The sequence below is a fragment of the Heterodontus francisci genome, chromosome 15 (genome assembly GCF_036365525.1).
Source record: "Heterodontus francisci isolate sHetFra1 chromosome 15, sHetFra1.hap1, whole genome shotgun sequence".
NCBI classification, from domain to species: domain Eukaryota; kingdom Metazoa; phylum Chordata; class Chondrichthyes; order Heterodontiformes; family Heterodontidae; genus Heterodontus; species Heterodontus francisci.
Genome location: NC_090385.1, coordinates 11,631,940 through 11,651,901, shown reverse-complemented (window position 1 = coordinate 11,651,901; position 19,962 = coordinate 11,631,940).

Here is a 19,962-nt window from a genome sequence, read left to right as displayed (position 1 = left end):
TTCTTGAGGATTTCAAACAGGTTTATTAAACAGCTAACAAGTATATACAGTGCAGAGCTATTTATTTACAGGTCTTGCCTCTTGGTGTTACAGTTACAGAGTGCAACTGGCATGTAGTCACCTGACTGCATCCTGGTACTCAGCTTATTATCATACTAAAATCTTAAAGGTACATTACTTTTAAAGGCAATCACACAACAGTCTCTAAGTACCATTTTATGGTTTGAGAGAGAAACTGCTTTTAATTCTCAGTTTTATCCCTCACCTTCATTCTTAGGAGATGGTTGATTTTTCAGTCATGTCAGAAGTGATTGATTATTCTTGTATGCCAATATTCATTCTGAATTGTGTGCCGGTGTTGGCATTTTCTGACTACATATTTTGAGGTTTACGTGGTTAGATATTGAGCTAAAACCATGCAGGGAAACAGAGGGCTGGATTTGCCAGTGAATGTCAGGACCCCGACATCAGGGCCATATGGGGGTCCTGAGCCTGCCCATGTCATCAGATCGCCCACTGGCACAACCTTCTGGGAGGCCCTTGCCAATTGGCTGCCTCCCCATTTTCCGTCCTATTAAGAATAGCTGGCAGCCTTCCAAGGCTGCAGGCCTAATCAGAGCGCCTGCAGCGATGTCAGGTCAACAGCCCCACCGGGAGGCAAGTGAGTGCAAGGGAACCTCAACTTGGAGGCGCACTTGGCTGCCTGCATTGAAGTGACCGATTAAATAGCCTCAAAGTCAGACGGGCCATCAGGTTGGAGGGGAAATTCCTCCACAGGACTATTAATGGACGGGGCTGCAGTCTTTCATCCTTGCCACCCATTACTGGGGCATGGAGCCACCGAATCTGATGTCCGCCAGGCCTGCTGCTAAGAGGCTGCTCGATTGAACTGCAGCCTCTGCACATGGTGTGGGGCCACTCCAATGTTGGTAAAATAGCAGCAGTGGTGCAAAATGTGTCCTGAGTGGGGCCTTAATTGGACTAATTGGCTGCCTGCCTCCGTGGACTGGGCAGCCGACTCGGTTCCCAGCCTACCCCTGGGAAAGCCCTTTGGAGGCGGGAATGCGTCAGGGAGCTGTCCTGACTCAGCTCCCCATTATTTTCCCGACCCCCTCCCCCACCCCCCCACCTCCAACCCTGTCTGTACGAAGCCGGGAATTTTCAGCCCAGATAAAGAACTGATGGAACGTCTGGGGAAAAAAAATATTTTCAGGACGTCAGTGACACTTCAAAGCATCATAAATAGGTTAAAATTGAGAAAGATAGGTATTGATTTCATGTTTTTTTTGTTTTCTGGTTTTCTGCCAGAATTTTTGACAGCTTCCAATTCCCTTACCAAATAGCAGTTAAACTCTGACTGACCTCAAGCGGTGGTTAATTTGTCTCCTTCCTCTCTCTCACCTCCTCCAGCTCTACAACCTCCAAGAATTTTGTTGCTCCCTTTTTTACATACCTCACCCCACCCCTGCCTTCTCCCCACTATTGATGACTGTGCCTTCATCCATCTGGACCCCATGTTCTGGAATCCCCTCTTTAAACATACCCACCTCTCTCTCCCCCTGTTAAATCTCCTCCCACCCGCCATCTCAAACTCTTTGACCAAATAATAATGGGGTTCTGATGAAGGGTCACTGACCTGAAACATTAACTCTGCTTCCCTCTCCACAGATGCTGCCAGACCTGCTGAATATTTCAAGAACTTTTTGTTTTTATTTCAGATTTCCAGCATCTGCAGTATTTTGCTTTTATTTTTATGTTTAATTCACTGTCACTTCTCTTCCAGGAATGCCTACCCCCTCCCTTGAAGAAGTTCTGCTTTTCTCACCAACGGGATTTTCGTTTGTCTCTTTTACCTTGTCCACCTTCATTGCTTTCTATTTCCCTGCTGGTGTTTGATAAATTGCCTACCAAACCTCGTTTTCACAGCCACATCTCCTTCCTCAGCGACTGTCTCCGGCTCCGACTTATTCCACGTGGATTCCAACAGAAGTTCCATCCTTCATGTCTTTTCCTCTCGGCTCACTACTTTGACCAGGAGACCTCCCCCCAACCAGCGGACCCTTTCACCTGCCTCCAGTACTCTCCCTCCACCTGGATCCCTCCTTCTGGCCTGAAACACACTCTTGATCTTTTCATTAAGAACTGTCGTGTTGCATCGGCCGTCACAATTTCTCTGCTCCCTTCTCTCACTCTAACCTGTCTCCCTCTGAACATGCTGCACTCCGTTCTCTCAGGTCTAACCCCAACATTGGGACCAAACCTGCTGACAAGGGTGGTGCTGTTGTTGTCTGGCGTACCAACTTCTACCTTGCAGAGGCTGCGCGCCAACTCCCAGACACTTCTTCCTATCTCCCCCTGGACTATGATCCCATCAGCGAACATCAAGTTACTGTCTCCAGGACTGCCACTAACCTCATCGCCTCTGGAGATCTTCCCTCTACAGTTGGTTCTGATGAAAGGTCACAGACATGAAACGTTAACTCTGCTTCGCTCTCCACAGATGCTGCCTGACCTGCTGAGCATTTCCAAAACTTTCTGTTTTTGTTTATGATTTCTCCTTCTCTGGCTTGGCAGCCATTTTTGTTTGATTAGACCCCTGTGAAGTAGTCATTTTTCTACATTAAATAACAACAACTTGCATTTATATAATGCCGTTAACTTGTGCAAAAACCCAGTATGTATACAAATGATAAGTAGTGTTTTCAAAGGGATTATGGTTGATTCAGAACAAATTGCCCAAGAGCTAGCTTCTGTGAAAAAACAAAACAAAACTGTGCAAGCATCCAGCAGACCAGGAGGCAGAAAGTGCAACAGCAGAGGAAAACCTAAGAGTTGCAGCTCATAGAACCTGTTTCTTTGACAGGCAACATTAACTGGTGGAGAGTTACACCATCATGGAAATATTGCAGCACAAAAAGAAACTCAAAAATTCCCGGATTCTGGTTCGTCCCATCTTCTGCCGATATGCCCGGATCCTTCATTGTCCGAGCAACAGAGTCTGGTTACACAACGCAACTGGTCCTCAACTGGTTACTGCTCTGAGGTGTGTCACAGAAGCATTATCAGTCAAAATTTGACACTGTGTCATGTAAGGAGATATTGGGACAGTGACAAACAGCTTGGTCAAAGAGGTAAGTTTTAAGGAATAAAAAGTTTTAAGGAAGTTGGAGAAAGAGGTAGAGAGTCTGAGAGGTGCAGGGAGGGAATTCCAGAGCCTAGGGCCTGGATAGCTGAAGGGACGGCTGGTCATGTAGTGTATTGAGAATTGCATTGAACATTTTGTCCACTTAAGGTTACCATGCACACATGTACCAGACGAGGAAGTCTGGAAGAGAATAAAGGAATCCATGTTTTAACAGCACGTGCAGCAGTTCTGTTCCTTACTGACTCTGGCTGAATCTTCCTGCTTTTTCCCTAGAATATCACAATCTTAGAGGCTTGTAGGGCTAGAGGAAATTGCAGAGATAGGGAGGGGTGAGCAATGGAGGAATTTGAAAAGAAGGCACTTAATCAAAGGCACTATATAAATGCAAATTATTGCCCTTGTGTTGTGATTAAGAGGACAAGCCTGCTTATACACAACTTAACCATTGCAGCAGAATAATACCTTCAGAGCTATATGCGTTTACCATTACAACAGGCATCATCACATCTACAAGCATTACACTTAAAATCTTCACCCTCACCCTCAAATCCATCAAAGACCTCACTTCATCTCCACCTTTTCAACCTCCTCCAGACTTTCTCTCTTACACCCTTTGTTCTACTGACTCTGCTCTCCTGTGCATTCTCACCATTGCTAGCACCACCATAAGCAACTGATCTTTCAGCTACCTGGCTCTTGTTCTTTGGAACTTTAACCCTAATTCCCTATGCCTTTGTCTTGTTCATTTTGCCTTTAGAACCCTTCTCAAAGCCTTCAATTGTCTCCTAAATTTTCTCTACTTACCTCACTGTCCGATCCCTCCCATTACTATTCTACAAAGAAGATTGTTGTGACCTGAACATTTAAATACTGTATAAATGCAAGTTATATATGAACATACAAACAATGTTGGACAGGAAAAGACCCTCTGGTGGATCCAGCCTGTCCCACAAAATTACATCACCTCATATATTGCAATATATCACAATATATACATTCCCCACTCTACCCAAAACCATGTGATCTCCTGGGAAAGGTGAAAAAAAAACAAGATAAAATCCAAGGCCAATTTGGGGAAATAAAATCTGGAAAATTCTTCTCTGATTCAACGAGGCTCTCAAAACTAGTCCTGGAGATCACGCTGACCCTGAATTCTCTGCAATACCTGCCTTTTGTAAGAGGTGATGTCTGCCATAACCAGAAACAGGTCCAGCTCTCACTTGAAGGAATTCAGAGAATAAATGGCCACCACACGAGATAGCAGCCTGTTCCACTGTTGTCTAGGAAAAGAACCACCTCCTGACTTCGGCCCGTGTACAACTTAGAATTGTGATCCCGGTCCTCTATAATGTATTTATTTGGAAACTGTCAGCTGGAACACAATTTACTCCCTTCATTATCTTATAAGCCTCAATACAACCATCCTAAGTCTACACCACTCTAAAGAGCAGAGCCCCAATTCTTTTAGCCTATCTTGACAACCAAGATGCTTTATATTGGGAATTAGCCTAAAGGCCTTCCTCTGCAGCCTTTCCAAAGCTTCAATAATACCCAGTTTCTCTAACATGCTCATTGCTTCGAAATCATTTTCATCCAGTTACATGCAGTCAGTATGTAAAATTATTGTTGTGGCAATAACTAAAATCAGGAGACTGATGAGTGCTTTCTATCCTTCACTAATTGAGTGTTGCCACCTGCCTGTTTTCCACATGGACAGTTTGATTTCTGTGTGGACCTCTGGAAATTTCAAAACATGAACTACACATCAACGTATCAATCTTGAAAACTACACCTCCAGGGTCGAACCTGTCATGCTTTGGGATTTCTAACTGTTCTACCTTGTAAGGTTATCTGGTGTAATTTATGTTACAAAAGCTACAATTGATGAAAATGTACTTCGCAATACACAAAACAGGAGGGCTGGGAAATGTAGATTAGGATTCAGATGAGGTGTCTGAATCAGAAAATTAAAGTTTGTTTCGCGTGTTCAGACATTAAGGTGGGGGTAGGGGGATGTTTCTATTCTTGATCTTCTTAGGCAGTTCCTCGGGATCAAGAATAACATGCTTCCACTCCGGTAGGATGGGTTCTGAGATGGCTGATAAGTCCAATTCATGATCTGCAGACTCTGCCAGATGAGGGGAAGGTGATGCTGGAAGGGTCAGGTAGATGAGTAGTTTGGAGGTTTATGTGCTGCCATGGATGTCTCGACTTCGCCTTTGCATGTTCCCGATGAAGTCCCTCAAGGTGTACAATGCCTTCCTGAACTTCCTCCATCTGCGACGGTCACGAGCCAGGGATTCCCACGAGTCGACGGAATGTTTGATCTCTTTGGGGATGCTTTGAGGACATCTCTAAAGCCTTTCCACTGTCCTCCTGGGAGCCTCCTGTTGTGACCAAGTTCTGAGTAGAACAGCTGCTTCGGGAGTCTGGTGCCAGATATGTGAATGACTTGTCCCTCGCGAAACTGGTTTGGGGTGATTAACACTCCAATGTTGGACAGGCTGGCTTGGGAGAGGACACCACTGTTGGTCTGCCTTTCTTACCAATGGATTTGCAGAATTGTGGAGGCACCTCTGGTGGTACTTCTCTAGTGCTGTAGGTTGTCCAAGTCCCTGAAGCATATATTAGCACTGCTGCTCAGTAAACCATGATTTTATTCTCAGGTTTGTGATCCTGATCCTCAAATACTCTCTTCCTCAGTCTGCCGGAGGCTGAGCTGGCACACTGGAGGCGATGATGAACCTCATCGTCTATGTTTGCCTTCGCTAAGAGGAGGCTCCCAAGATATGGAAAATGGTTCACATTTTCCAGGATCTTGCCGTTGATCTTGATCGATGGGGGCAGGTGTTGTGCTGTGGTAGCTGGTTGGAAGATGACCTTTGTTTTCAAAATGTTCAGTGAAAGACCCATTTTTTCATATGCTTCAGAGAAGGAGTTGACAATGAAATGGAACTCAGTTTCAGAGTGAGTGCACATGCAAATGCCATCTGTGTACTGATGCTCGAAGACTGAGGTTAGAGTGATTTTGGTTTTGTATTGTTTCTATTAATGTGAGCACAACATGACGTGGGTTTTCAGAATATGCTCTCGAGAGAGGGAATAGTCACTTTAGTTGACAAGGTCACTGGTCAATCCCTCAGTTGGGAAGGAGATGGAGTTTTTAACCTTCTTGTGAAGATTCAAGCAATATTGGGAAAAGAGACACACAGCAGTTAGATATGGGCACTGGGATGGTAGCATGGCCTAATAAGATGAAACTCATTCCTCTCAAGCTCAAAAATAATCATTATCAGTAGGCTGACCAGGAAAAGTTAAGCAAATCAGCCACTTTAGACAGTTTATATGTTTTTAATTGTTTTTCTTGTTCTCAAAGATGGCTTCTGTGACAGTTTGAATTGAGGTAATATCTGATTACAAAGGTACTTTCACAATTCTATCCTTAAAATAAAGGAACTTAACAATTCATACCTGGCCTCATCTCACAGAAGTGTTTCAGTCCATGATTGGAGAGGTGTGCTTAAGAGCACATGTGAAATAGTTGACATCTATTTCAGACCACAAGTGGGTACTACTGTTACACTCCTGGATCACAGTATCATATAAGTAGATATTGGGCAGGCGGGCGCACTCCTTAACATAAGTTCCTTAGACCATTGATGGGAATGACCAGCATCATTGTTCCCAAGAGAATATGTGAGGTAGACACAGGTCACAGGTCCTGTCTGCTCTTAAAAAGTTCATTTAAAAAAAAGATACAAGTCCATTATTTTGCTTTTACGATATGGAAGCATTAGTTATTAAGCTTTTTAATGAATATTCATCAACAGCAGATAAAATATCAGGCACCAACAAGAACAACTTGGATTTTTGTAACACCTTTAACCTAGTAAAATGTCCAAAGGCTGAACAGGAGTGATTATAAAACAAAGTTTTTTGCCGAGCCACATAAGGAGATATTAGGACAAGTGACCAAGAGCTTGGTCAAAGAAGTTGGTTTGAAGGAGCGTCTTAAAGGAGAAGAAAGAAGTGCAGAGATTTAGGGAGGGAATTTCAGAGCTTAGACTGACGCAGTTGAAGATCATAAGAACATAAGAAATAGGCCCCTTGAGCCTGCTCCGCCATTGAATAAGATCACGGCTGATTTTCTAGTTCAACTCCACTTTTTCGCTCTATCCCCATATCTCTTGATTCTCTTAGTGCCTGAAAGTGACCCATCCCCTACATTATCATAAACCTCTGAGGCAAGATGCTGTCTTAAATCTGAGTCATACTTTAACAATTTTTTGTATGCAATTGTGACATCTGTTTCTGTCAGCAGAAAGTCATTACCAGCAATCAATAGTTAATTTCCTCATAGTGTTAAGCTATGTTCTTTTCAGTATTACGTCTAACATTTCACAATACACCTTAATTTACTTCTGTGCTAGTTAGAACATGAAAAGAAAGAAAGAGTTGCGTTTATATAGCACCTTTCATGACCACCGACGTCTCAAATTGCTTCACAGCTAATGAAGTGCTTTTTAGAGTGTAGGCATTGGAGTAAAATAGGAAATGTAACATGTTCTTTATGTTATCTTGTGCAACATACTTGAGATGCGTGGAGTCCAATTCATTGAAGATCTCTAACAGGTTTATTAACAGCTAAACTATTATATACAGTAAAGAGCAAACTATTTACAGAACCTTCCTCGAGGTGTTACAGTTGCCGAGTGAATCTGGGTTGTAGTCACATGACTACATCCTGGTACTTAGCTCATTAACATACTGAGTCTTAAAGGGATATCACTGTTAAGGCAATCACACAACATTCCCTTTCTTTCCAAAGATAAATCTTATATAGCACAAGTAAAAACACCATAAAATTAGAAACATCAAAATTAGTTATACGGGATTGAGACTATAACATTTACAGGTACAAGGATAGGGATCGTGAAATTTATAAGTGCAGAGGCTTAAAATTCCATGTATCGTTTCGGTGGTTTGACAACTCTTCCAGATCTTGTTATGGTATAACTTTCTGGGGATGTGGATTTCACCCTTGGCTATTTTTGGTTTGCAGGCACCTTGTCAATGTGTTGGTTGTTGTCCTGCTGTTCCGTCACATCCTCATCGTCGAAGTGCGTTCTTTTGAGTCTGCTGTGCACAATTGGAGTATTGCACTTCGCTTAGTTGGCTTTGGTTCCTTCTCAACACCACTCCGCTAGGTGTTGTAATCTCATAGGACCGAGGTTCACTGCATACTTTGTATATCTCTGTGGGTAGCGATGTTCTCATTGTGGGGTGTATGACCCTGGCCTTTTGTCCTATGTGTAGTTGAGGTAGTTCCACCCCTGCATGTCGGTCATGCACCATCTTCATTCTCCCCTGTTTTTCGAGAAGTGTCTCCTGCATCTGAGAGAATTTGGACTGTCGTCCGCACTTGTCTGCCAAACATGATCTCTGCTGGTGACAGTAAACCCATATCCATAGGTGTAGCTCTGAGGTACATAGGAACATAGGAGCAGGAGTAAGCCATTCAGCCCATCGAACCTGCTCCACCATTCAATACGATCATGGCTGATCACCCACTTCAGTGCCTTTTCCCCACACGATCCCACATCCCTTTATGTCATTGATATTTAGAAATCTGTCAGTCTCTACTTTAAACATACTCAACGACTGAGCTTCCACAGCCCTTTGGTGTAGAGAATTCCAAAGATTCACACCCTCTGAGTAAAGATAGGATTGCCCGTATACTGTGGGCCACTGTCAGAAATGATGTCTTCAGGTGCACCGAATAGACTGAATATGCGGCTGGATTCGACATTGGGATCTGTGGCAGGGGGGCCTGAAGATGGCCCTGGATGAGGCCCGCCATAAACCTTGGCGCCGGCAGGGTCTGGCCCGATATTACCGGCGGTGGCGAGGCCTCGTGGCTGACCCCCCACTGCTGCTCGGCAACGGGAGTGAAATTTAAAAATTAAAATAAATTAAAATACCTGCATTAATAGGCTGACTTTTACAGACCCCCCCGACCTCGGGGTTCAAGTCGGGGGGCGGGGGGCCAGAAAATGTCTCCGGGAGAGGACCGCCATGCACCCCGATGCCAATATTATCGGCGGCAGCTGGGCCTCATGGCAGCACCCCCGCCGCTCGGCAACGGGATCCCCATTTGAATATGTAAATAAATTAAAATTAATAAATTAATTATACTTGCGTTACCGCTTTCGGTCCCGCTGTGATCTTCGTGCCCCTGACCGGCATTCATGCGCCTTCGGATCCCTGTCTGGGGAAACGAGGTGTAACATTGTGGGGACAGGGGAGGAGCTAAGTTTCTCAGTACGGAAGGGGGGGTGCGAATGAGGTCAAAGTAACATCCTTGGTGTAGCGGATGGTGGGAAAGGTTTGAGGCTAAAATTAATGCACTTTTGCGGAGTCGGGGGGAAGGTCAGGTGGACAATGCAAGTGTTTTGGGGGGAAAGGGCAAGTAATTAATTTTATGATTATTGGGGGGATGGGAGAGGGGCAAAATAAATGTATTATTTATTCATTGCACCTTTAAATATTTAAATTTAACTGTAGGGCTCAAATTGGCAGCTGATGCCTTTTCCGGGGATGGACAGCTCACCCCCTCCACGTGATTGGTGGGGGCGGGGGCAGCCTGTCCCGGCTATTTAACTGAGACACCACGCTTAGGATCGTGGCGACTCCGCGACACATGACCTGCACGGGATGGCTGCCATTGTTTTCACCCGCCGTTGATTTCGGTGACGCAATTGAAAAATTCAGCACGATGACTCCCCCATCGCCTCCTGAAATCCCACTGTGATCTTCATCCCGGCAGCTGGCACTGCTGCGCCTTTGGATCCCTGTCCAGCTATTTAAATGAGCAACTGCACTCGGAATCTTTGGCATGCGGTATGCATGGGTGGGCCGCCATTGTTTTCACCCGCCGCTGACTTCAGCGGTGGACTTACAGGATTCAATTCATGTGTCTGCAACGACCGCAGTTGAAGTGTTTTTTAACCTGCTTGACAATTGTAAAATTGAAGAAATAATTGGTGATTAAGATAAAGTTGTCTCCATTGTTAGAAAATAGATCAGTGATGATTTTGAACCAAGGGACTGATGGAATCTCGTGAAGGTGTAGAGGTTCTTAAGATTGTTGTGGCTGGTTGCCCTGACAGTTTCTGAAGAATCGCATTCATTGCCCTTACTACGGCATCTACTGATGAACTGGTCTATTGATTCCTGTGGCTGTTGCCTGTAGGACATCAATTCCAGGTGGTGAATTCTAAAATTCACTCTTAATTGGAGCTGATCTTCTAGCACTTTCTATATCTTTGTGGGATCCTTCTGGTCCTCTTCATCTGAGCCAGAGGTGGTGATTCCATGAAACACCTAATTTCCAACTGCTTTAGTATTTTTACAGCCTGCTTCTCTGGTTGTACAATCACTTTGTCTGTGAAGCATAACTGCATTCTTTGTTTGAAAAGTTTGAGCTTGGAAAGGATATCAATGGCCCTCCAGTTCATGCTGGGAAATTTGGTATCCATCTTTCTGCTTTCCTTTCGCTTAAAACTTGCTTGAAGACTTGTGTTATGACTCTACACTGTTTCCCCTTGAAGAAATTCTTTGTTATTTCGATGAGCTGCTTGGACAGAGAGGAGCAGGTATTTGACAATACTCTGTATTGATCTTGATTGCTGCACTTAAGCTTATTTGTTTACACAGCTGTTCATTAGGCAGTTCAATTGCTTTTTTCCTGGAGTTTGTTTATGTTCTTCACACCCGAGTGGTTTAAGAATTTTTTTTTATAGCTGTGGTTGTGTGAATGGAGACTTTTCTTCACACTTGAGTGGTTTAATGATTTTTAAAAAAACTTTGGCTGCATGAATGGAACATTCCCATGAATTTTGCAAGCGGACGCCTCCTGTAATCGTGCCGAACTTGATCAGCCTTGGAGAGGACTCTCGGTTTTCCCCATTTTTTTATGGAGCCTTTGAAAAAGAAATAAGTCTTAAGCACTTTAAAGCTGTTGTTTAAGCGGGGATTCCTCGACCATTGGCACAATAACTGACCCAATCGCAGGAATTGATTTTCCGCCTGCTGTTCTGAGCTCTGTCTTCTACAGCTGGAGGTAAGTTCTTTTTTATTTCTGCTGTTTGTGCCAGTATTTCTGTTAAAATTTCTCTCTTTTGGCTGCAAGAAGGGTTGTTTTCACAGCTGTTTTACCAATGGTCTTTAACTTAGACTTTGTCTTTTCACCACAGCTGCCACCATGTAATGAGTTCTTTATGTTGTCTTGTGCAACAGAAATGAGATGCGTGGTGTCTAATTCATTGAAGATCTCTATCAGGTTTATTAACAGCTAAACTATTATATACAGTACAGAGCAAACTATTTACAGAACCTTCCTCTAGGTGTTACAGTTGCAGAGTGAAACTGGCTTGTAGACACATGACTACATCCTGGTACTTAGCTCATTAACATACTGCGCTCTTAAAGAGACATCACTCTTAAGGTGACCACACAACAGGAAACTCAGTAGCAAATTTGCACACAGCAAGGTCCCACAAGCAACAATGTATTAATGACCAGATAATCTGTTTTTGTGATGCTGATTGAGGGATAAATATTGGCCAGGACACTGGGGAGAACTCCCCTGCTCTTCTTTGAAATAATAATATGAACTTTTACATCCACCTGGGAGGACAGACAGGGACTTGGTTTAAAATCTGATCTGAAAGACCGCACCTCTGACAGTACAACACACCCTCAGTATTGCACTGGGCTGTCAGCCTTATTTTTTGTGCTCAAGTCCCAGAATGGATTTTAACCAAGAACCTTTTAACTCAGAGACAGGAGTGCTGTCAACTGAGCTACAAACGACACACTAGATGACGTGAAGGTACAACAAATCACAAACAGATCACTTGTGAATGATTACCCTACATTTACTGCCCAAATAAACTTGACAGCTGCTGACAGGACCATACCATCTTGCCCATGAAGTGTAAAATTAATTTCTGTTCTGCTTGAAGCCACAGATGATCCTCATCATGCATGTGATTAGTCAGCGTACACAGGAGATTGAAAATTTCCACCATTACAATAGAAATTGGAACTGAAGCGTGTATTTTCTTGATTGTCAGGAAAGAAAGAAATCCTGGACAATGGGTTCACCAGGCTCAGCTGAATATTTAGCAAGAAAGGTCTAGCAAATCAACTATAATGTCATATTTGTCATAAACACAATCTCAGATTGTATCAATAGTAGATTTTCCATATTAACATCTTTTAGGAAGATCCTGCTTTTAACATGTCTAAAACATTGCAAAAGTCAAGGCATATTTGACCTGCCATTTTTAGGTATGATTTTAGTGCAAATGGATCATAGAATCTTTTCTTTTATTCTTTCATGGGATGTGGGTATCGATGGCCAGGCCAACATTTATTTCTCATCCTTAATTGCCCTTGAGAAGGCGGTGGTGATCTGCCTTCTTGAACCGTTGCAGTCCTTGGGGTGTAGGTATACCCACAGTGCTGTTAGGAAGGGAGTTCCAGAATTTTGACCCAATGACAATGAAGAAACGGTGATTATTTTATTTATTTTTTTATTATTTAGAGATACAGCACTGAAACAGGCCCTTCGGCCCACCGAGTCTGTCCCAACCATCAACCACCCATTTTATACTAATCCTACATTAATCCCATATTCCTACCACATCCCCACCTTCCCTTACCACCTACCTATACTAGGGGAAATTTATAATGGCCAATTTACCTATCAACCTGCAAGTCTTTGGCTGTGGGAGGAAACCAGAGCACCCAACGAAAACCCACACAGTCACAGGGAGAACTTGCAAACTCCACACAGGCAGTACCCAGAATTGAACCCGGGTCACTGGAGTTGTGAGGCTGTGGTGCTAACCACTGCGCCACTGTGATATAGCTCCAAATCAGGATGGTGTGTGCCTTGGAGAGGAGTTTGCAGGTGGTCATGTTCCCATGCATCTGCTGCCCTTGTCCTTCTAGTTGGTAGTGGTCGCGGATTTGGAAGGTGTGGTCGAAGGGGCCTAGATGCATTGCTGCAGTGCATCTTGTAGATGGTATACACTGCTGCCACTGTGCGTCGTTGGTGGATGGGGTGCCAATCAAGCGGGCTGCTTTTTCTTGGATGGTGTTGAGCTTCTTGAGTGTTTTTGGAGCTGCACCCATCCAGGCAAGTGGAGAGTATTCCATCACACTCCTGACTTGTGCCTTGTAGATGGTGGACAAGCATCGGGGAGTCAGAAGGTGAGTTTCTGCCACAAAATTCCCAGCCTCTGACCTGCTCTTGTAGCCATGGTATTTATATGGCTACTCCAGTTCAGTTTCTGGTCAATGATAACCCCCAGGATGTTGATGGTGGGGGATTCAGCAATGGTAATGCCATTGAATGTCAAAGGGAGATGCTTAGATTCTCTCTTGTTGCAGAAGGTCACTGCCTGGCACTTGTGTGGCACTTATCTGCCCAAGCCTGAATGTTATCCAGCTCTTGCTGCATATGGACACAGGCTGCTTCAGTATCTGAAGAGTTATGAATGGTGCTGAACATTGTGCAATCATCAGCGAACATCCCCACTTCTGACCTTATGATGGATGGAATATTATTGATGAAGTAGCTGAAGTTGGTTGGGCCTAGGACATTACTCTGAGGAACTCCTGCAGTGATGTCCTGGGACTAAGATGACTGACCTCCAACAACCACAACCATCTTCCTTTGTATTAGATATGACTCCAACCAGTGGAGAATTTTCCCCCTGATTTCTATTGACTCCAGTTTTGCTCGGGCTCCTTGATGCTACACTTGGTCAAATGCTGCCTTGATGTCAAGGGCAGTCACTGTCACCTCACCTCTTGAGTTCAACTCTTTTGTCCATGTTTGGAACAAGGCTGTAATGAGGTCAGGAGCTGAGTGCCCTGGCAAAACCCAAACAGAGCTTCAGTGAGGTCATTGCTGAGCAAGTACCGCTTGATAATCATGCCGCAAAGAAAGAGACCATTCAACGCATTGTGCCTGTGTTGACTCTTTGGTACAGCTATCCAACAAGGCTCATTCCGTGCCCTCTCTCCATAGCCCTGAAAATATTCATCTTCGTGTATATATCCAATTTACTTTTGCAAGTTATCACTGGATCTTCTTCCATCGAATCTGATCAGAGACATCAGCAGCAATGACAGAAATAGAGAGAGAGAGCAGGGGAACAGCATGAATCTGATCAGAGACACCAGCAGCAGCAGTGGGAGTAAACTAATTTACTAGTTAAACAAATTAATAACATTTCAATCGGGATTAGTATAACAGTAAGGGAATTAGTATTTAGAATATTAGCATAGGCATTAACTAAAATTAATAATTTATACAAGGTATTAACTAGATTCTAAAAGAGTGATAAGGGATTTTTTTTCTTAGATCATAGATGGGCAGCTGAGACCTGTTGCTTGCAATTCCTGCACCATATAGGAGCTTCATACACTTCATGTATATTGGGGGAACCATGTGTGTAGGAATTGTTTCCAGCTGCTGGAGCTTGAGTTCATGATTTCCAAGTTTGAGGGGCAGTTGGAGTCACTACGGAGCATCAGGGAGGATTAGTGTTTCCTGGAGAGTATGTTCCGAGGTGGCAGTGAGAGTTCAGGATTGTAGATAAGTGGCCATCCAGAAGAGTAGGAAGGAAGAGGCAGGAGGTGCAGAAATCTATGGGGTGGGTGCCAGTCTCAAACCATTACTCAGCTTTGGAGACTGCTGGGACTGACAACACCTGAAATAGTGCAGACCAGACCATGGCACCAATGGGAAAGGAACTGCACAGGAAAGAACAGCAAAAAGTAAAAATGTAGTCATTATCACACATTCCATAGTTAGTCTCCATTAAAGATAGATACAGGCTTTATATCTGGATTCAGCACAAACATTATTCATTGTCCAGTCTAGGTCTTTTCCTTGCTGGCGTGTGTGTCTGCTCTGTCTCCATGTACTGAACGTGTCTCTTAAAATGGTGTCCCCTCCTTATATATGTTTGATGATGTCATCGGTTGCATCAGTGGCCTGATCTCTTAAAGTTACGGTTTCTTAAAGGTGACGTCATTAATACAATAAATTACAATTAGGAGGAGAGACAAGAATTTCTGTAACCGCCATTGTGAGTACTGCATGGTGTGTTGCCTCCCTGGTGCCAGGGTAAAGGACATCACGGAGAGGGTGCAGAATATTCTGCAGGGGGAAGGATGTGAGCCAGAAGTTGTGGTATATGTTGGTAACAACAACATAGAAAGAGCAGATATTGAGGTCCTACTGTCAGATTTTCGTGAATGAGGGAGGAAATTAAAAAGTAGGACCTCGAAGGTAGCAATCTCTGGATTACTCCCAGGGTCACTTGCTAGAGAGTGTAGAAATGGGAAGATACAGAGGATCAATGCATGGCTTAAGGTATGGTGCAGGAGGGAGGGCTTCAGATTCTTGGGGCATTGGAACAAGTTCTGGGGCAGGAGGCACCTATTCAAAAGGGACAGGGCGCACCTCAATGGGACTGGGACCAATGTCCTCATGGAGAGGTTCACAAATGTGGTTGGGGAGGGTATAAACTAACTTGGAAGGGGAATGGGCACCAGCATATAAAATTAGAAAAGAGGAATAATGAGAGTGTTGGTTCGTACTAGAGAAGAAAATAGTAACGTATGAGATAAGATCAGACTAAGAAGGACTAAAGGAATACAAAGAAAGGTTTACAATGCATGTCTGTAAATGTACAAAGTGTGCTGAATAAGATCGGTGAGCTACCAGCATAAATAGCATATGGGAAGATGATGTAATGGCAATAACAGAAATGTGGCTTAAAAATGGTGAGGACTGGGCACTTAATATTCAAGGATATAAAGTGCTCAGAAAAGATAATGAAGGAAGAAAGGGATGTGGGTGGCAGTGCTGATTAGGGAAGACATTGTAGTGTTGGAAAGGGAGGATGACCTTGAAGCGGCAAAGACAGAATCTTTTAGTTAGAGTTGAGAAGCAGAAAGGATATGATCACACTACTAGGGGTTTTCTATAGGCCTCCAAAATGGTGAGAGAATGATAGAGAGACAAATCTGCAGGGAAATCACAGAGTTGTGCAAGAACTATACAGTGGTGATATTGGGGGATTTTAATTAATGTTAGAGTAAAGGATAAGGAGGGAGAGGAATTTCGGAAATGTGTTCAGGAGAATTTCCTTGACCAGTATGTTCTTGGTCGAACTAGGAAGGAGGCATTTCTGGATCTGGTGCTGGGGAATGACGTGGGCCAAGTGGACCAAGTGCCTGTGGGGGAACACTTGGGTAAGAGTGATCATCATATCATAAGCTTTGAATTAGTAATGGAGAACATCAAGGAACAATGTAAAGTAGAACTCCTAAGTTGGAAGAGTGCTAACTTCAATGGGATGAGAGGGATCTTGCCAGGGTAGAATGGAACCAAAGATTGACAAGAAAACTGTAATGGAACAATGGGTGATCTTTGAGGAAGAGATGTTTTAGGTACAGGCTAGGTACATTTCAACAAGGGAGAAAGATAGGGGAACCAAAGCCAGGGTTCTTTGGATGAGAAGGAGATAGAGATGATGATGAAACAAAAAGTAAAGACACTGTGTGATGCATGTCAGGTGAATTCTCCAAGCAAGAATCTGGCCAATACAGGGGGCTGGATTTTATGGCCCCCCCCTGAGGTGGGGTCAGAGGTGGGTGGGCCCATAGAATCATGACAGGGTTAGGGAGTGCGGAGGGTCCAACGCCGCCCCATCACCCAGTGATTTTCCCTGTGGTGGTACAGGCCGACAATGTCCTTCCTGCCCAGAGGCCAATTGAGGCCCTTAAGTAGTCGATTAATGGACAATTAAGGACCTCTTCCCCACCCACCCCCCCCACTGCTGGGATCAAACCAGCGGTGGGAGGGGGCCTCCACTACACAAAGTGAAATGAGACACTCTCCCTGCAGTGTTGGAGTGGGGTCCATCCAATCTTTGCCCCACGGAGGACCCTGGCCGGAAACAATGCACCTCCCAGGAACCCCGTCCCTCTGGACTTTACGACCACCCCATTATTCCCCCTCTTCACGGCCTTCTGGCCTAGTCCCTGCAACCATGCCTCACTTACCTGACGTCCAATGCTGGGCCTGGGTCCAAGGCCTCTGCAGTACCGGCAGTAGCCACCACTTCCAGTGGCGCTGCCGATACTGTTGAGCTGCCAGCCTGTGATTGGCCAGCACTTCCTGGAGGCGGGATCAGTGTCTTTAAAGGGGTAGAGTTCCCGATGCCGGAAACTTTGCCTCTGGAGCAACAGAGGATCGTGCCGGGGGGTTGGCGGCGCGATAAGGCTGAGACGGGGCTCCCCCGTCTTTAAGTCCAGTGCCGTGAGCCATGCCTCCTCCACAAAATCCAGCCCAATAAGTTGAAAGGGGAAGTGAAGTGGAAAATAAGACTATGCCTTGTGTGTTTACAGAATTAAGGCTGTGATTTAAATCCAGAGACTCTGGAATTGGTGGTGCAACACACTGTGGATGGGATAATTTCATGCCTTTTAAGGCCATCAGGAAACTTTTAAAATCTACCTGGATCTACTTAAATGTTTAGACGGTTTAGACATTGCTGCCTGTGCTCTCTACACTGTAACTGTGAGAGAGGAAGGAGCTCAGCGCATGCACATTAACCATGCCTGGCTGGAATTGCTCTGTGTTATTAGTTTCAGACAATATAACTACAGCATCTCAACAAATAGTCCAGGTCTGGGATGCGAAAGGGACTTGTGTTAAAGCAAATGTACCAACCAACCACCCAATCAAAGGACTTTGGACCAGATATTAAATTTACAGGAAGAATAGGATAAATATAGTTTAGACCAAAATAATTAACATAATAAGTGAAGATTTCTAACTTTAATATCCATTCGTATAACTGTCATTAAAAAGGACTTTGCACACCAAGAAATTAGCTGCAAGTGTGTATCATTGCTGATTCGTCTATTCAGTCTGCATTTACTCTTAATGCATCTAATCTGAATATATCAGCTCTGATTGAATCTACTCAGATTATAATTATCAACTGGTGATGTGCTTTCTGCATGTCGATTTGTAACTATGGTTAATAGTTGACTTGTGGCGTTAAGCACCATCTGGCAATTTATAGATCTGTGCTCTTCTCCATTGAAACAAAGTAATCTGCATCAAAAATTTTGCTTCAGTCAATGTCCATGCAACCAATTGACTATAAAACAATGGTAAGCCTAAACCTCTATAAAATTTCACTTTATGCTGATTTTAACCTGCAGGTTCCATTGCCTTACCCAAAACGGCTCTGCAAGTTACAATGATGGATCAACTGGTTGCCTAGTTGTATTTGAAGGCTTTGAGCTGAAGCAGCTAAAATGTGAATTTCAAGTATAGCTGGAGAATATTGAATTTGCAGCTAGTAAAACACTGCCTACATCTTTAGGACCTCTCCAATTTGAATTACTGCTGGTAGGCATCTCAATAAAACACAGTACTAAACTTGACTTCAAGAGCTACAATATGTCAATGGAGGATTTAAGATAATAATATGAGAATGGGATAACATGTGAGGGATGATCTTGGATGGTAGAACAAAGGGAGTGATGGAAATGGCTGCTCATTGTACACCCCAAGGCAATGCTGAAGAACATCAGCTTGGGTTTTAAACGGAGTTGCTGCTAAAGATGGATTTCACTCCCATGATGTCCAACCTTACACTGAGCACTTGGTAAAGATTAACCTTTGTAAGCAAAATGTTGTGAAATGGCATAGGTAGACTTCCAGTCACTTCCTCAGTTTATAAACGTACAACTTCCTTCCTTAGTCATCGTGTTAATTTCTGTAGGAACAACTCGGTCTCCACATTTGCCCCAGTTCGACATCCTGGGTATGTTGGCAGGTCAACCATTGTTGTCTTTCCCTGTTGAATGGCTTTCTTCTCCCTATTCTGCCTTGTATCTAACACCTCGCAGAACTGATATCTACTACTTTACATTTCCACTTTCATTGTGCTTCCAGAACTCATACTGCTAACTTAACTAAAATAAAAGCAAAATTCCGAAGAAGGGTCACTGACCCGAAACGTTAACTCTGTTTCTCCTTCCACAGATGCTGCCAGACCTGCTGAGTGGTTCCAGCATTTCATGTTTTTATTTCTGATAACTTAACTGTTTGGTGTATTTTCTTTTCATGGGATGTGAGCATCGCTAGCAAGGCAAGCATTTGTTGCTCATCCCTAATTACCCTTGAGAAGGTGGCAGTGAGCTGCCTTCTTAAATGGTGCAGTCCATCTGGTGTAGGTACACCCACAGTTCTGTTAGGAAGGGAGTTCCAGGTTTTTGATCCACCGACAGTGAAGGAATGGAGATATAGTTCCAAGTCAGGATGGTGTGTGGTGGGGAACTTGCAGGTGGTGGTGTTCCCATGCATCTGCTGCCCTTGTCCTTCTAGGTGCTAGAGGTCATGAATTTGGAAGGTGCTGTTGAAGGAACCTTGGCGAGTTGCTGCATTGCATCTTGTGCGTCAGTGGAGGGAGTGAATGTTTAAGGTGGTGTATGGGGTGACAATCAAGTGCTTTGCCCTGAATGGTGTCAAGCTTCCTGAGTGTTGTTGGAGCTGCACTCATTCAGGTAACTGGAGAGTATTCCATCATGCTCCTGACTTGTGCCTTGTAGATGATGGACAGGCTTTGGGGAGTCAGGAGGTGAGTTACTCACTCACTCAGTTTCTGATCTGCTTTTGTAGCCATAGCATTGGTTGGTCCAGTTCAGTT